Source organism: Schistocerca cancellata, chromosome 8 (genome assembly GCF_023864275.1).
Source record: "Schistocerca cancellata isolate TAMUIC-IGC-003103 chromosome 8, iqSchCanc2.1, whole genome shotgun sequence".
NCBI lineage: Eukaryota > Metazoa > Arthropoda > Insecta > Orthoptera > Acrididae > Schistocerca > Schistocerca cancellata.
In genome coordinates, this window is record NC_064633.1 from 304168012 (window position 1) to 304182754 (window position 14743).

Genomic DNA, 14743 nt, shown 5'->3' on the forward strand with positions numbered 1-14743 from the left:
AAGGCGGCTTCCTCTTTCATTCCTTCCCCCCAATCCATATTCACCTACTATGTTTCCTTCTCTCCCTTTTCCTACTGACGAATTCCAGTCACCCATCACTATTAAATTTTCGTCTCCTTTCACTACCTGAATGATTTCTTTTATCTCGTCATACATTTCATCTATTTCTTCATCATCTGCAGAGGTAGTTGGCATATAAACTTGTACTACTGTAGTAGGCATGGGCTTTGTGTCTATCTTGGCCACAATAATGCGTTCACTATGCTGTTTGTAGTAGCTAACCCGCACTCCTATTTTTTTATTCATTATTAAACCTACTCCTGCATTACCCCTATTTGATTTTGTATTTATAACCCTGTAATCACCTGACCAAAAGTCTTGTTCCTCCTGCCACCGAACTTCACTAATTCCCACTATATCTAACTTTAACCTATCCATTTCCCTTTTTAAATTTTCTAACCTACCTGCCCGATTAAGGGATCTGACATTCCACGCTCCGATCCGTAGAACGCCAGTTTTCTTTCTCCTGATAACGACATCCTCCTGAGTAGTCCCCGCCCGGAGATCCGAATGGGGGACTATTTTACCTCCGGAATATTTTACCCAAGAGGACGCCATCATCATTTAATCATACAGTAGAGCTGCATGTCCTCGGGAAAAAATTACGGCTGTAGTTTCCCCTTTCTTTCAGCCGTTCGCAGTACCAGCACAGCAAGGCCGTTTTGGTTAATGTTACAAGGCCAGATCAGTCAATCATCCAGACTGTTGCCCCTGCAACTACTGAAAAGGCTGCTGCCCCTCTTCAGGAACCACATGTTTGTCTGGCCTCTCAACAGATACCCCTCCGTTGTGGTTGCACCTACGGTACGGCCATCTGTATCGCTGAGGCTCGCAAGCCTCCCCACCAGCGGCAAGGTCCATGGTTCATGGGGGGCAAAAATGTATACGCAAGTTAATTTAGCAAGGTCTACGTAGCACCTAGTTAATGTGGCGCAATGGCGAGGGTAGGAGTGGAGTAAAAGTGAGCTGAGCTTGTGGCAGCTGTGCTGTATTCAAATATTAACAACGTGAATTCACTACTACCTCTTACCATTGGGACTGAGCTATTTACAGTTAAAATACGTAGCAGTAAGCGCAAAGGCGTGACAGCTACAAGTCCGTATTGGTTTTATACATACGGAATTAGGAAGCGGGTCATTCCGTCAGTGGAGGGGGTTAAAACAACCGAGTCAGTTGAGAACATAACCCATTTACTGATGGAAAGATTCGGCGGTTCTGTCGCAATCTATACTCTGCAGATCACCGTGAGGTGCGTGGCAGAGGGTACGCCAGTTGTACCATTAATTAGGGTTTCTTCCTGTTCCATCCACGTATGAAGCGCGGGAAAAATGGTTATTTGAATGCCTTTGTGGGTACAGTAATTATTCTAATCTTGTTCTCACGATCTCCATGTGAGCGACTGTAGGGGGTTGTAGTGTATCTCTAGAGTAATCATTAATAGAGTTCCAGAATGAGATTTTCAATCTGCAGCGGAATGTGCGCTGATGTGAAACTTCCTGGTAGATTAAGACTGTGTCCCGGAGCGAGACTCGAACTCAGGACGCCTTTCGCGGGCAAGTGCTCTGTTGGTAGAGCACTATTTGGCTTGGCTCTGGTCGATCTAATGCCAATTACGATATGGTAAACCGCCAAAATTATTACTCAGGATCGATGATACTCCGAAGGAACATCAAATAGTAAAAATTAAAGAATCCTTGTTGCAGAACCGACAACTCTACATCAAACTAGAAGAGAAAAAAAGTCGCTGGAAGAAGCAGGAAAACGGCGTTGCTGAGGGAAGTTTGTAGCTTCCATGCTGTTTTTATATATATATAGGGTGGTCCATTGATAGTGACCGGGCCAAATATCTCACGAAATAAGCATCAAACGAAAGAACTACAAAGAACAAAACTTGTCCAGCTTGAAGGGGGAAACCAGATGCCGCGATGGTTGGTCCGCTAAATGCCCTGCCATATGTCAAACGGATATCAACTGCGTTCTTTTAAAAAGGAATCCCCATTTTTTATTACATATTCATGTAGCACGTAAAGAAATATGAATGTTTTAGTTGGACCACTTTTTTCGCTTTGTAATAGATGGCCACGACCTGCAACAAATGACGATGCGCAAGTGGGTGTTTTAGCTGCAGTCGCGGCTAATCCGCACATCAGTAGCAAACAAATTGCGCGAGACTCGGGAATCTCAAAGACGTCGGTGTTGAGAATGCTACAACAACATCGATTGCACCCGTACCATATTTCTATGCACCAGAAATTGCATGGCGACGACTCTGAACGTCGTGTTCTGTTCTGCCACTGGGCACAAGAGAAATTACGGGACGATGACAGATTTTTTGCACGCGTTCTATTTAGCGACGAAGCGTCATTCACCAACAGAGGTAACATAATCCGGCAAAATATGCACTAAGGGGCAACGGAGAATCCACGATGTCTGCGACAAGTGGAACATCAGCGACCTTGGCAGGTTAATGTATGGTGCGGTATTAAGGGAGGGAGGATAATTGGCCCCCATTTTATCGATGGCAATCTAAATGGTGCTATGTACCCTGATTTTCTACGTAAAGTTCTACCGATGTTACTACAAGATGTTTCACTGAATGACAAAATGGCGATGTACTTCCAACATGATCGATGTCCGGCACATAGCTCGCGCGCGGTTGAAGCGATATTGAATGGCATATGTCATGACAGGTGGATTGGTCGTCGAAGCACCTACCATGGCCCACATGTTCACCGGATCTGACGTCCCAGGATTTCTTTCTGTGGGGAAAGTTGAAGGATATTTGCTATCGTGATCCGTCGACAACACCTGACAACATGCGTCAGCGGATTTTCAATGCATGTGCGAACATTACGGATGGCGAACTACGCGCTATTGAGAGGTACGTCGTTACACGTATTGCCAAATGCATTGAGGTTAACGGACATAATTTGGAGCATTTATTGCATTAATGTGGTATTTACAGGTAATCACGCTGTAACAGCATGCGTTCTCAGTAATTGTAAGTTCACAAAGGTACATGTATCACATTGGAACAACCGAAATAAAATGTTCAAACGTACCTACGTTCTGTGTTTTTAATTTAAAAAACCAACCTGTTACCAAGTGTTCGTCTAAAATTGTGAGCCATATGTTTTTGACTATTACAGCGCCGTGTGTCACAAAGCGATAAAAGTGGTCCAACTAAAACATTCATATTTGTTTACGTACTACACGAATATGTAATAAAAAATGGGGGTTCCTATTTAAAGAATCGCAGTTGATATCAGTCTGAGCTATGGCAGCGCCATCTAGCGGGCCAACAATAGCGCCATCTGGTTTCCCCTTCAAGCTAGACAAATTTCGTTCTTTGTAGTTATTTCGTTTGACGCTTATTTCGTCCGATATTTGGCCCGGTCACGATCAGTGGACCACACACTATACATCAAGCTCAAAGATACGAGGCATTCTCTGTGCTGACGACTTGGTAGACCTTTGGCGAAGTAGAGGTAGAGCTGGAGAATACTATAGAACCCACGTCAACGTATTACGATGACAACTCTCTCAAACCAAATCCCACTAAAACGAAAGGTTGCGTTTTTCATCTGCACAGACATCTAGCAAACAGAAAGTTGCACGTTAATTGTAGTGGGTCTGTCTTTGAAAAAACAGACCAGCCGACACACCTTGGACTAACGCTTGACCGGCACCTCACACACATACATCACCGCGAAAAAACCACGAAATAAGGTAGCTGCAAGAGACAATATCCTTAGAAAGTTGACTGGCAGCAAGTGGGGCGCCAAACCTGCTGTACTTAGAACCACCGGTTTAGCACTTTACTGACTACATGTGCCCTTTCTGGTCTATATCAGCGCATGCAGAGAAGATCGACATGCGCCTTAACGAAATCTGTAGGCTTGTCACAGGATGCAAGAAGCTCACTCCACTGGAAAAGCTCGGCAAGGCTTCAGGTTTCGGTGGCCCCGAGACATGGGTAGGTCATGAAAATAACGAGCACTTCAAAAGACATTTGTTGAGCGCCAGCCACTATACGGTACCCTTTATGAATTCAAAAGAAACCAAAATCAAGATTTCGGTTCTCCAATTACGCTCTGTATGAACCCTCCTGTCTGCTAACCTGTATCATAATATCCACCAAGTGTTGCTGAATTTAACCACACGTCATGGAAAATACTAGACCGCATTAGAACTGGTGTAGCACCTGTAAAAATCAATATGACAAAAGGGAGCCTATAAGAACCTAATGACAATAAGTGTGACTGTGGAGAAATGCATAACATGGAACGAATTCTAACCTGCCGAAATTGACCTGCAATTTTTTCCCTAGAGACCTGTGGCTAAGCAAGCCTCAAGCTTTTGACTTAGCATTGAGCAAAAATGATAGCACCAATCGCTAAAAAGTTTGTAAAGTAGGAAAGGGAACGGTGAGGGAGGCCTGCGCGCCTGGCAGAACTGCCGAAATTGCGCCAACCTACCATCCCACCACCTTACAACTACATTCTGACATTGTTCTAGGGTTGTTTAACTTACTGTAATATTGAAGCAGCAAAACCGACTGTCCAGTGAGATTTGACCCTTCCTGTTCACACGTCTACATTTGTTACGCAGGGGGCACACCAGGATCTTATAAGTAATCGTTATTTAATTAATAACACGTGGCGAGATAAGCTGAAGTTGCTTTTTACTGTATACTATAGGATCCAGACATTTACACTCCTGGAAATTGAAATAAGAACACCGTGAATTCATTGTCCCAGGAAGGGGAAACTTTATTCACACATTCCTGGGGTCAGATACATCACATGATCACACTGACAGAACCACAGGCACATAGACACAGCCGTGCGGTTAAAGGCGCTGCAGTCTGGAACCGCTAGACCGCTACGGTCGCAGGTTCGAATCCTGCCTCGGGCATGGATGTTTGTGATGTCCTTAGGTTAGTTAGGTTTAACTAGTTCTAAGTTCTAGGGGACTAATGACCTCAGCAGTTGAGTCCCATAGTGCTCAGAGCCATTTGAACATAGACACAGGCAACAGAGCATGCACAATGTCGGCGATTGTACAGTATATATCCACCTTTTGCAGCAATGCAGGCTGCTATTCTCCCATGGAGACGATCGTAGAGATGCTGGATGTAGTCCTGTGGAACGGCTTGCCATGCCATTTCCACCTGGCGCCTCAGTTGGACCAGCGTTCGTGTTGGACGTGCAGACCGCGTGAGACGACGCTTCATCCGGTCCCAAACATGCCCAATGGGGGACAGATCCGGAGATCTTGCTGGCCAGGTAGTTGACTTACACCTTCTAGAGCACGTTGGGTGGCACGGGATACATGCGGACGTGCATTGTCCTGTTGGAGCAGCAAGTTCCCTTGCCGGTCTAGGAATGGTAGAACGATGGGTTCGATGACGGTTTGGATGTACCGTGCACTATTCAGTGTCCCCTCGACGATCACCAGTGGTGTACGGCCAGTGTAGGAGATCGCTCCCCACACCATGATGCCGGGTGTTGGCCCTGTGTGCCTCGGTCGTATGCAGTCCTGATTGTGGCGCTCACCTGCACGGCGCCAAACACGCATACGACCATCATTGGTACCAAGGCAGAAGCGACTCTCATCGCTGAAGACGACACGTCTCCATTCGTCCCTCCATTCTCGCCTGTCGCGACACCACTGGAGGCGGGCTGCACGACGTTGGGGCGTGAGCGGAAGACGGCCTAACGGTGTGCGGGACCGTAGCCCAGCTTCATGGAGACGGTTGCGAATGGTCCTCGCCGATACCCCAGGAGCAACAGTGTCCCTAATTTGCTGGGAAGTGGCGGTGCGGTCCCCTACGGCACTACGTAGGATCCTACGGTCTTGGCGTACATCCGTGCGTCGCTGCGGTCCGGTCCCAGGTCGACGGGCACGTGCACCTTCCGCCGACCACTGGCGACAACATCGATGTACTGTGGAGACCTCACGCCCCACGTGTTGAGCAATTCGGCGGTACGTCCACCCGGCCTCTCGCATGCCCACTATACGCCCTCGCTCAAAGTTCGTCAACTGCACATACGGTTCACGTCCACGCTGTCGCGGCATGCTACCAGTGTTAAAGACTGCGATGGAGCTCCGTATGCCACGGCAAACTGGCTGACACTGACGGCGGCGGTGCACAAATGCTGCGCAACTAGCGCCATTCGACGGCCAACACCGCGGTTCCTGGTGTGTCCGCTGTGCCGTGCGTGTGATCATTGCTTGTACAGCCCTCTCGCAGTGTCCGGAGCAAGTATGGTGGGTCTGACACACCGGTGTCAATGTGTTCTTTTTTCCATTTCCAGGAGTGTATTCCAGATTCCGAATCAAGAACAGCCAATAACGTGAGAAACGTAGAGGTCTATATCTTCTGTCTAACGAAGCAACTTCAGTCACTTGATAAAGTCAAGTCTTCCACTGCAGACTGTATAACGATTAGGATGTATTTTTAGAGTGTGCTCGCACAATATAAACATACTCAGCAGCCAATACAAGCACTTCACTGGAACAAAGATCCTTACTTAAAGACTGGTAAGTTACAAAAGTCACATCAAAATTCAAAAAAGGTAAAAAGGGAAAAGAGCTGAATACCAACCTCTATCATTGACGTCTAACTGCAGTAGAGTCTGACAAAATTTACTATTTCGAATTTTATCAACTACCTCGAAGGAAACTATCTGTTCACATATAGCCAGCACGGATTTCGTAATATCGCTCTTGTGAAACACAACTAGTTACGAGTGCTATAGACAGGGGATCTCAAATTGATTCCACATTTCTAGATTTGCAGATAGCTTTTTAAATTGTTCCTCGCAAGCGGCTTCTAATGCAAATGCGTCTCTGTGGATTATCGTTACAGTTGTGCGACTGGGTAAGTGATTACCTGACATAAAGTTCACAGTTAGTAGTAACTGACGGGAAGCCATCGAGTAACACAAATGGTTCAAATGGCTCTAAGCACTATGGGACTTAACATTTGAGCTCATCAGTCCCCTAGACTTAGATCTACTTAAACCTAACTAACCTAAGGACATCACACACATCCATGACTCATCTTCCCTTATTGTTTGCCTTATCAGTCCGCTTAGTTTTAAACATTCTTATGGTTACCACAATGGACTCACATTCTGGAGGACGACGGTTCAAACCCACGTCCGGCAATCCTGATTTAGGTTTTCCATGATTTCCCTACATCGCTTAAGGCAAGTGCCGGGATGGTTCCTTTGAAAGCGTATTGCCGATTTCCTTCCCCACGCACCCCTAATCCGATGGGCCAATGAAATTGCTGTTTAGTCCCCTTGTAACCTCGTACTTCCTAATCGGCATAGAGCATTGCGATATAACAGACAGTGATCGCATATGCCTAACGAAATTTTACAGTGAGTAAAGCTATAGTTACGGAAGGAAAATAACACCGATCAATTGGAGGAAAGTGTACAACAGACTCCTCTAAAAGAAGAATCTATTCTAAATTGAAGCTAAAAACTGACGATGACTCTGAAATGGGTGGAATATAGTGCAATCGCTCAAGCTCACGATCGAACCGCAGGGGGGAGCGTACAGTAAATAATCACTGGCGTGGCCAATGAATGTTGTCACGCTTTTCCACAACACAACAGTTCACGAGGAAATAAATGAATCAGAAAGCACTGAATTTGCAGTTACTTATTCTGCAATACTAAATTTTTAAAATAACGTTAAACGAAGTTACTGGTTAAATAACTGACAGGCACAACTTAACCTTTGTTATGTAAAAAAAAAAAACTTCAGTAACTTCAGTGTAACGTAAAACAAAATTTAGAAAACGGCAAGCAATTTACTTTTTGTTATTAAAGGACTGAACTGAATTTATACTTTAAGCAAAGAACCAACTAATTCTACTTTTAAAATAACAAAAATAAAATACGAAACCAGCAGAAGTCACTCGTTAAGCTAAGGACAGAGTAAATGAAATTGAGCGCTCTTAATTTGTGCTGTATCATTAGTCATTAGTTTTGCCAGCGAAATTTTATTTTACTTTAAGTAGCCTCTGTCATGCAATACAAGAATGAACAGCTACTGAGGCAGAAAATTTATACTGAAACTGGTCTTTAGCAAACGCACAAAACTGGCAGTAAATATTTAATTAATATTCATGTTCTTACGACACTCGGTGAGTGCATGGAAAGGAAAACAGATCCTGCTTGGTAGTAATGTCTGAGGACAATGGCAACATAGGTACCCTACAAGCTTTAACTATTGTAGGTTATATTTTAGGTTATCCATACCTGCTGAAAGAAATGTTGCTGGGTAACACCTACGTAAGTTTATAAATTTTCACTTAACGGTCCTACGATGTTGTAGCTGTGCGGACGACGAAGAACGTAGCCGACGATTGCTAAGCTGCCGTTGTTGCTGCTGATGAGAATCCCGAGTCGCCTCCAGAGCCACGGATAATTATGGGACAGGCAATAGTTGGAATTGCAACTTCCTCTGCTAGTCCACTCCTACCGTGCGCTCAATATTCGCGAATTAACGAATCTGGTGCGCCTATATTAGCGCGAGCACAGCTGCACACCATGTCTGCAGGAGCGCCAAACAAACACTCCCGCACTCTATCATGAATCAAGCTGCTCTGCCCTCCATCCGCTCGCAATGCGATAGAGACCCTCCATACGCTGAGCTGCACAACCTCACAGCTACAACCATTTCATCGTCGCTATCGATACATTTCAATAAAGTTCTCTTGGCTATTTCCCAGCTGTCTACAGTAATTTCATTATAATTACAATCGATTATATAGAATCAGAAATAAATACAATATTACATCGATTACGTATAAAATATAGCTTCTGTAAGAAAGCGTACGGCTTCAGAATCATAACATAAATTACGAAGTGCATTCAAGTTCTAAGGCCTCCGAATTTTTTTCTAATTAACTAGTCACCCGAAATCGTTGAAACTGGCGTTCCTTCTCGACGTAATCGCCCTGCAGACGTACACATTTTTCACAACGCTGACGCCATGATTCCATGGCAGCGGCGAAGGCTTCTTTAGGAGTCTGTTTTGACCACTGGAAAATCGCTGAGGCAATAGCAGCACGGCTGGTGAAAGTGCAGCCACGGAGAGTGTCTTTCATTGTTGGAAAAAGCCAAAAGTCACTAGGAGCCAGGTCAGGTGAGTAGGGAACATGAGGAATCACCTCAAAGTTGTTATCATGAAGAAACTGTTGCGTAACGTTAGCTCGATGTGCGGGTGCGTTGTCTTGGTGAAACAGCACACGCGCAGCCCTTCCCGGACGTTTTTGTTGCAGTGCAGGAAGGAATTTGTTCTTCAAAACATTTTCGTAGGATGCACCTGTTACCGTAGTGCCCTTTGGAAGGCAATGGGTAAGGATTACGCCCTCGCTGTCCCAGAACATGGACGCCATCATTTTTTCAGCACGGGCAGTTACCCGAAATTTTTTTGGTGGTGGTGGTGAATCTGTGTGCTTCCATTGAGCTGACTGGCGCTTTGTTTCTGGATTGAAAATTGGCATCCACGTCTCATCCATTGTCACAACCGACGAAAAGAAAGTCCCATTCATGCTGTCGTTGTGAGTCAATATTGTTTGGCAACATGCCACACGGGCAGCCGTGTGGTCATCCGTTAGCATTCGTGGCACCCACCTGGATGACACTTTTCGCATTTTCAGGTCGTCATGCAGGATTGTGTGCACATAACCCACAGAAATGCCAACTCTGGAGGCGATCTGTTCAACAGTCATTCGGCGATCCCCCAAAACAATTCTCTTCACTTTCTCGATCATGTCGTCAGACCGGCTTGTGCGAGCCCGAGGTTGTTTCGGATTGTTGTCACACAATGTTCTGCCTTCATTAAACTGTCGCACCCACGAACGCACTTTCGACACATCCATAACTCCTTCACCACATGTCTCCTTAAACTGTCGATGAATTTCAATTGGTTTCACACCGCGCAAATTCAGAAAACGAACGATTTCACACTGTTCAAGTAAGGAAAACGTCGCCATTTTAAGTATTTAAAACAGTTCTCATTCTCGCCGCTGGCGGTAAAATTCCATCTGCCTTATGGTGCTGCCATCTCTGGGACGTATTGACAATGAACACGGCCTCATTTTAAACCAATGCGCATGTTTCTATCTCTTTCCAGTCCGGAGAAGAAAAAATCGGAGGCCTTAGAACTTGAATGCACCTCGTATCAGTGGATATTAAACGGCGAAAATTTTGAATGGTGTAAGAGGTATTTTATCTGCATTTTCGGTGTTACACCCTCCTCCAAATGAACCAAACATTTTTTTGTAGCATGTAGTTTCCCCCTCCTTCCCAATTCCATCTAGTGTCCAGAATTTGACGTCTTACGAAAATTTTAGAGGAGCGAAGATTACAACAAACTTGCTAGTTTACTTAGCTTTTCTTGTAGGGTTGGTTCCCTTTCTTCTTGTCTAGGGGTCTGATTCCTGAAATTGAAAATGTCACATTTTAGGTCCTCACGGTTGGATTGATCTAAGTAAATTTGAAGATTGTAGTTGCCGAACTTTCATTTTTACATAAATATATTTTTTTCACATTTTAGTACATCATTTTTCACATTAACAAAGCCGAGAGTACGTAGTTCGCACCAAACACAAAAGTACATCCGATCACATCAGAGGTATGCTTACGACTCTCACACTCAGCGGAAAAAATCATATTCCAAAGGGTTTACAATTTTTCTCAGCAAATGAATTTCTACTAGTTTCTGTTACATTATTACTTTCGAGTATCATTTCATGAATGAATCCAGAAATAAACATAGTAACCAACACAGTATTGCGTAATTAATAATAGAAATTTTAACTGTGTCACTAATTCGTAAATTTTTTTGTTTCTAAAAAATTATACTAACTATACATTCAGAATTAGTACCTATCGTTTCTAACATCGACACTAAAATATTTTAAAAAGTAATTTCTTTTCATGAATTTTACCTTGAAATATAGCATACTGCGTATAAAATTATATGAAAGTTTTCAGAAAAGCAAGTGAGATAATAATGACCTGAATTCGAGAAGCAACACTGGTAGCGGCTATTACTGTTGAGAAAAAGCTGTGCTAGAGGAGGATGTCCCGTTACAGGCACCACGTCTCCAACGCTTCGGTCCTCTTCTTTTACGGTTTTGCGACTGTCCCTGTTTCACTACAGCACAACTCTGTGCTCCACACGTACATTCACAGAAATTTCTTCCTGAAATTGAGACCTATGTTTGATACTAGCAGATTTCTCTTGACCAAGAGTGCCCTTTTTGTCAATGTAATCACTGCTTATGTCCTCCTTGGTACGCCTGTCATGCATTATTTCACCCTCTTACAATACAATTAATTACTAATTGTTTCGATCATGGACCACCTCCACAGTGCAAAAATGTCTTTTGTGACAGCTTCATTTGGCATGATGCTATTTAAACAGGAAAAGTAAAGGCCATTGCTTACTTGAAAACGTAAGAATACTGATACTTTACGACGTAATACAGGCTTAACCACGCAGAAAACAACGTTGAAAGAGCAGTAAGTGCACAACAGCGTAGCTCAGGTACAACAATTAATATTTTTCCACGGTGAAGATGGTCCATGATCGAAACCGAAGAGAATAAATGTATTGCAAGACAGCACAGTGTCTATCATGCGTTTCTCCAAGTATATCGATGCTGTTATCAGCAGACTGAAAAAAATTATTAACGGCTTTTTCCTTGTGGCGAAATCATATCACGGAATTTGTCACCACTTTTCTCCTCTGAATGTGAAAATATTTTGTTGACTTTCGCCTAAATAGGAAGAAACGATCATCGTGATAAAATAATATAAATCAGACCTCTCACGGAAAGATTTATTTTTTTCCTATTTGCTATATTGGAGTGAAACGGTAGAGAAATAGTTTGAAAACTCTTCAGTGAACACACTGCCACATAATTAAGCGTGAATTACAGGGCAGTCATGTAGATGCACATGTAGATCTATTACCTATTCATATAGAGGGGGTACCATCATTAATGGAGAAAAGTTGACAAGTATAAAAATTCCCCGTAGTAAAAGAAAATTCTTCCGATCAATGTTGGTCCGCGAACAAGTCATTCCTGAGGTACTTGTGATAATGTCGTAACGAGGAGGAACTGCATTCGCTAAGAAGGACATGCTAGGCCTGACGTGGGAGGAACCAGAATATCACTTGGATATCATTAATGCTATAGATGGCAGGCACACTGAACTGTGTTGAACGGTGACCAAAACTATAGGCGTATTTGGCCATTATACCGCAAACCACACCTTCTAACATAATCTCGTTTCTTCATATTTCGCTTTTACTACGGTAAATTTGATACTTACAAATTTCCCCATTAACTATGGTATACCCGGTATATGGATAGGAAATAGGTCTAAATCTGCATCTACATGACCGACCTGTTAAACTGTGTGGCAGTGTGTTCATTGAACAAAATGGTTCAAATGGCTCTGAGCACTATGCGACTTAACTTCTGAGGTCATCAGTCGCCTAGAACTTAGAACTAATTAAACCTAACCAACCTAAGGACATCACACACATCCATGCCCGAGGCAAGATTCGAACCTGCGACCGTAGCGGTCGCTCGTTTCCAGACTGTAGCGCCTAAAACTGCACGGCCACTCCGGCCGGCTGTTCATTGAACAGTTTTTAAATTATTTCTCTACCATTCCACTCCCATATAGGACACGGGAAAATCTAACTCTTAAAATTTTCCGTGTGTGGTCTCATTTCTGTTATTTTATCACTATGATCATTTATCTATATGCAGGTGAGCGTCAAAAAAATATTTTCTCATTCAGAGGAGAAAGTTGGTGACTGAAATTCCGTGAAATGACGTCGCCACAACGAAAAAGCCGTTGTTTCAATCAATTTCGTTTCAGTCATCTTTTAACAGCATTGACATAGTTGAAAAAGTTCATGATAGTCACAGTGCTGTCTTAATAACTGTAAAGATCAGCTTTGGAATATTCTGTAAATTGTTACAGACGGCAAATGGTACCTGACAAGAGTTCAGTCACAGAAATTCTGTTTCCTGTAGTCAATCACCTTCAGTATCCATTGCATTGATAGGTCTGACAACGTCTCAAATTTCGACACACATATACACTGACGAGCCAAGATACAATACCCTTTTACAGCACGAGACTGAACCTCGTAACGTTGCGTGAGATGGTAAGGGAAGTATACAAGAGACGCAGTGACTAACAGAGAATCAGTCTAGTGACGAAACGTGTACATTTGCGCAAACCAACTGACATCAGAGGACTATCAAAGGCTAGATTCTGATGGCCTGCCGCATGGAATTTAGCATACCGTAATGGAGAATTTGTCCACCTGTCGTGAGTATCCATGGAAAGCTGTTGACGGGCAGTAAAATACGAGTAGGCGACAAAGTGTTGAAAGTCCACAGTTCATCACACAGAGTAGTTCTTGGATTGTAGCCCGCTCTGTACAGTCAGATATGTGGCGATCTGTGATCAACCTGACGTTAAGCACAATTCTGGCAAAGGCACCAATGCTTCGGAGTACACCGTTCAGTGCATATGGTGCACGTAGTGTTCTGTCGCAGACAATCCCTACGTGTTTTCTTTATGACCCAACAACATCGTCATGTTATGATATCAGTGCCGATCATCGAGACTGGTCCGTGGATCAATTTAAACGTGTAACGTCGCCGTATAACTTACGTTTTCTGTTCCATCAAGTCGATGGTAGTGTCCGCTTGTGTTACCATCTACGGGAACGAGAGGCCAATGCGGGCAGTGTTACGCTGCTGTGGAAATTCACCTGAGCTTGCTTGGGACCTATAGTAGTAAAAATAGGCACATGACGACTGTGGACTACGGAAACATCACTGCGACCACTTGCACGCTTGACGTCTTCCGAGACTGCCATGGAATCTTCCAGAAGGATGTGGGAACTACACTACTAGTCATTAAAACTGCTACATCAAGAAGAAATGCAGATGATAAACGGGTATTCATTGGACAAATATATTATACTAGAACTGGCATGTGATTACATTTTCACGCAATTTGGGTGCATAGACCCTGAGAAATCAGTACCCAGAACAACCACCTCTGGCCGTAATAACGGCCTTGATACACCTGGGCATTCAGTCAAACAGAGCTTGGATGGCGAGTATAGGTACAGCTGCCCATGCAGCTTCAATACGATACCACAAGAGTAGTGACTGACGTACTGTGATGAGCAATTTGCTCGGCCACCATTGACTAGACGTATTCAGTTGGTGAGAGATCTGGAGAATGTGCTGGCCAGGGCAGCAGTCGAACATTTTCTTTACACAGAAAGGCCCGTACAGGACCTGCAATATGCGGTCGTGCATTATCCTGCTGAAATGTAGGGTTTCGCTGGGATCGAATGAAGGATAGAGCCACCGGACGTCACACATCTGAAGTATAACGTCCACTGTTCAAAGTGCTGTCAGTGCGAAAAAGAGGTGACCGAGACGTGTAACCAATGGCACCCCATACCATCACGCCGGGTGATACGCCAGTACGGCGATGACAAATACACGCTTCCAATGGGCGTTCACCGCGCTGTCGCCAAACACGGATGCCACCTTCATGATGCTGTAAACAGAACCTGGATTCATCCGAAAAAATGACGT